Genomic DNA, 5166 nt, shown 5'->3' with positions numbered 1-5166 from the left:
AAATCAAGGATTAACATGTAATGAATATACCGAAAAGTGTAACAGAGATCATGGTTCGTGGTTGCTCTGCATTTCTAAAATACATCGATTTTTCTGAATTAATTGTAAATATGCTCGTAAAGATATTTATATTATATTCTTATTGAAACAGACTTATCAGAAATATAAAATATTTGGAATTGTAGAAATATCTGATTCTGTCACTCACGATCTTCCGCTGGCTTTTCTGTAGTATTCTTAGTTTTCAAATCCAATTAAAATAAAATAAAACTAAACTGAAATTAAAGTTTTTTGTGAAAAAGAACAATAACAGACAGTATCAAAACGTAAGCTTTATATATTTTATAGTGAAAAAAATTGCATTGGTATGCACTGACTTCGTTATTTCTTACGTTGCACAGTCCATACTAAATTTTAAAATTTGGTATGCTTCCTCTTGTCTATGAATTACGTAATTTACTGAAGCTATATCACAAAAGCAGCCGATATTAGTATAATACATTTCCAGATAATATCAGAGAAAAATATACAGTGGGCACACCACTTCAAAATAATGGTTTGTTAAGTGATTGTTCGGAAACAGACATGCCTATAAAAAGATTATACTTTGTATTATATATATATACACCCAGGCCTCGCTATACGGCCGCTCTTTATACGGCCTTTCGCTATAACGGCCCTCTTTAATTAAGGAATGTTTTCGATATACGGCCTAAAATGTTTTGCTATAACGGCTTTTTTAACTTCCCGTAGGGCAAGGTATACTAATCGTTTCAAAGGTTCAAACGTTTTGGAAAAACTATAATATCAAGGATTAGGTTGAGAACATTAGTGAATCCTGGAAGGAATTAAAATCGACAACAATGAACCATGTTTGGGAAAAAATATGGCCAGAATGTATAAAAACTACCGATGCAGAAGTTAATTTCCTTCCTGAAGTTAGACAAAACATTTTGGATTTAGCACATGATCTCGGTTTTAAAGATTTAAACGAATCTTAAGTGCTGGATCTACTTGCAGCTGATAGGGAACCCCTTTCATATAAGGAACTCATTCAGTTGCAAGCAGAGCCGGCAATTGATGAAGATACAGAACCTGTTGTAACCAAACAGCTAACATCAAAAATCATGTCGAGCGCTTTTTCATATTTTGAACAAGGAATAAACATCCTCCTTGAAAACGATCCTGACGTCGAACGTAGCGCTAATGTCTCTCGAGGAATTAACTCAGCCATTAGCTGTTATAAATCACTGAAGGAAGAAATAGACAAGAAGGCAAGACAAACAACTTTAGACAAATTTTTCAAACCAGCAGCGCAAAATGATGGTGACAGTGATCTGTAGGTTTTAGTTGTTTCATTTTTATTTAAAAATTATGGAATGTTTTTGAAGTATTTTATTTTATGTAAAATTTATGTTCTTGTTAAATATGTTTATAATTTAAACAAAATAAAAAAATAAAATGCATTTTGAATGATAAACCATATTATATATTTATTAAATTTGGAACCGATACCATTGAATTTGTATGAATACGTATTAGAATAATTGATTCGTTATACGGCTTTTCGCTTTACGGCCAAGTTTTGCGGAACGTATCTAGGCCGTAAAGCGAGGCCCCAGTGTATATATATATATATATATATATATATATATATATCTTTTAACTTTTTTGTAATATGTAGCATTAAGACACAATGACATACACCCCTATTTTCATTCGCAACATAAAACATCGAAAACTCAGTCGGTTCGTTAATTACTACGTAATCTTTCGAAAACTTATAACTACGGTTATTTAAGCTTGCAATTTATTGAGTTAGGTTATCGGTAGTAGTTGTCGTTATATTTTCAAATACAAGTTACTATTTTTAGCTTAACTTTCTCTGCAGCAATGCATGATATTTTATTTCAATCTATATTTGTGAGTAAAAAGAAGTATCACTACAGTTTCATATCAAGTTGTCCAGAGATTTTAATTCGAAACCTTGCATTTGCTCTTTCCTGTTATGTGATAAAAATCTAATTGAATTAGTTCCGCATTATATTTCATTCATATATATTTGAATGATGTGCCTATAAATGATGTGCCATGTTGATGTATATTGCAAGCATAATACTCATATATCCTGTACTTCTTTGTAGTTGTTCTTTGAAATGATTACTGTGTCATGGCTATCACCTTATAAGCAAATCGAACTATAAAATATTCAAGCCTTCACTTAAAATGAAGGAAAACACATGATTATAGAACATTTTATAAAACATGTAAAAATGTTAATTAGAATCGACATTATATTAAAATTGCCAAATAAAATTTTAAGATATGCTTATACAAAAGAAAGTAATATTAAAGTTAAATACCAACTATGCTCAAAAGATTATTCAAAATCAAAATATTTATAAACTGTCTGAAACAATTAACGTCACACTGAATGATTTAATAGTTAAGAAATTCGTAAACAAATAATTAGTGAAACAAACATATTATTTGAAAGTCTGAAGTCAATCAGTTTTTTAATTTTTTTATTTTTAATTTAATTTTTTTATTTTTTTTTTATCTAAATTTGAGCCAACAGAGACCTTATTAACAATAATTGATATAGTAGTTTTATAGCATTGCTACTGAAACTAATTTCGAATTTTAATTAAATTGATATCTATATATATAGGAAACACAATACAAGGCACATATGCTGCAATTGCAATTGCTTTCAAATAAAATGATGGGAGCAAATTAATGAAATAATCCGAGTTTGAAAGATCAGCTTTCGAGAATCTTTCATTTTATTAAACCAACGTTAATTCTTTCAATAACTACACAATGAAATAAATAATAACTAAGGCGGGTCGATTTATATGTGTAAATAAAGTCGCAAAAGCACATATATAAGATACTTTGCCGAAGAAACCATATCTCTAAAATGATTTCTGATGTCCCGTGCATGGACCCATGGTCAAATTTTGAAAAATCCTGTTTTGCCTCATTAAGAGCGCCCCACTAGTGTTCAAATGTATGACCGACCCCCACTAACTTTCGACGGTCGATCTACCCATACCCATGGTAAACCCCCCGGGACCTCTCCTTAAAGGTCCACCATACAAAACTTGCATTATTTTTGGTATTTTACATGACAAAAATCAGCGATTTGTTTTTAATATAACTTTATTTAATCATAATATATGTAAATCAAACTATGCAAAACTTATAAATTATTGCTTACAGTCTTTTTTGGTTTCAAGTCTGGTAAAATTCGCATGGCTCTCTAATGTCGGCGCCATAACAGCCTCTAGCCAGCATAGAAACGCAGAACACAAAATGCATTAGAAAAATTGAAACAAAAAAAATTTAATATTTTATTTTGTGAAAAAGTTTTCCGGGTATCCGAAAAAATGGTTTACAAAAAACCGTTAACTTTACTTTAACGTGTTTGACGTTCTGTTGGATAATTATGTTCAATTTCTTTTAATAATATTAACAGTAATCAGAATTTAGTCCTATGAGCTTGTTGTGTTGACCCAACGGTTGACATGTCTCTTTTTGATGATTTTATTATTGAAGTAATTCTAATACTGATGACATCTTCTATTAAAAGCACCAATGCTGAAATAATGCTATTTTGATTGTAAACATATTAGAATCTATATTCTCAAGTAAAAACGGTGTCATTACTTCTTGATATCAGACTGTCCGATGAGGGTAACGAATTGGTAATTTCTTATTGAAAGCTCATAGCTCTAACTACTAGTCCACGCGAAAGGCTAGTTGGTATTAAAATAAATGATATTTTCCATACAATCGGTGTAAGTTTATTATTAATTTTCGAAATTTATAAACGAAGTATAAATATATCGAGAAGAATTGAGTCAAGTGCAGAGAAGAACTTATAAGTAAGTAAATATAGAGAAGAACTTATAGTTCTGAATTACTTGATAAGTTATGTCCAGTGTCGTGACTGCGCAATTTAATTTTCATTAGCTTAACTTGATATTAAGTGTAAAAGCAAGGACAACGGCAGCATCTGCACATGCGTTGACCTATTTTGCAAATGTACCACAATCATCGTTAAAACAACATTATCTAGTATTTATGAACAGTCAATAATAAGTTGAATAAGCTTTGAATTTTACTTTGAAATTAATATATTTGCAATTTCAATTTATTTTCAAATTTTCAACCATCATTTCAAAATATCGACAACAGAATACATAATGTATTAAATATCATCACCTTACGAATAAAACTTATTATTTATTTATTACCTTATGAATAAAAATATTGGTAAAAAGTGATAAATAAAACCCAATTTACAAATTTCTAATAACGAAACTCATTTAAAGCAAAAGCCGACAAGAGATGTTTTTATTTTACAAAACAGTTTTTCCACAAGCGTTCTCTTTGAAATACCGTTACCACCATGTGCCAACAATCACGTTAAATAAATTCTATGTCGAAAATGAAAGAACTACAGTACTATCCGATAATCGTATTATTGTTTTTTCTCCGATGTGTTCTGATATCGATTGCTTTATTTATTTTGGAATCGCCGCTCTCTTCTATAAATAAACTCGAAAAGCTCAGCGTTCAATTCGTGAAGAATGAAATAATGCCAACATAAATAGAACTCGTTTTTTATATTGAATAAAGCAAAAAGAACAAAATTGTGGAGAGGTTTCGCTGAAAGATTCATCCAATTAAAGCACTATGATGCTGCACAGAAAATCATTAAATTTTATAGGCCATATTTTTAAAAAGTAAAAATAAAATATATTGCCAAGATATATATATATATATATATATGTATGTATATGTATATATGAGTATGTGTGTGTGTTAAATATCAGCAGTATTATACTATCTAAAATAAAAAGGACTTTTCAACTCGCTAGTCCTTTTGACTGAATTATTGCTAATCATTGTTTTAAAACCACACTAAGTTGTTGCTTACATAAATTTAAAACCAAAATCTTCAGCTTCTTAATGTATAACATAATTCAAGTCCAACGTGTTTATGCTATTGAAATTTGACAAAAAAAAATGCAAATGAATAAAATTTACAACATTTTTAAATAAACAAAACTGTATTTATCATTATTTTGAACTTGCCTTAAGCAAATAAAAATTCCTAAATATTATTGAAGTCATTACTAATTCTAGTAGGGTGCA

This window comes from Ctenocephalides felis, unplaced genomic scaffold, assembly GCF_003426905.1.
Source record: "Ctenocephalides felis isolate EL2017-DRISC unplaced genomic scaffold, ASM342690v1 CF-g0.4_SCAFFOLD_01886, whole genome shotgun sequence".
Lineage (NCBI taxonomy): Eukaryota > Metazoa > Arthropoda > Insecta > Siphonaptera > Pulicidae > Ctenocephalides > Ctenocephalides felis.
Note: the sequence above shows the minus strand (reverse complement) of the source record.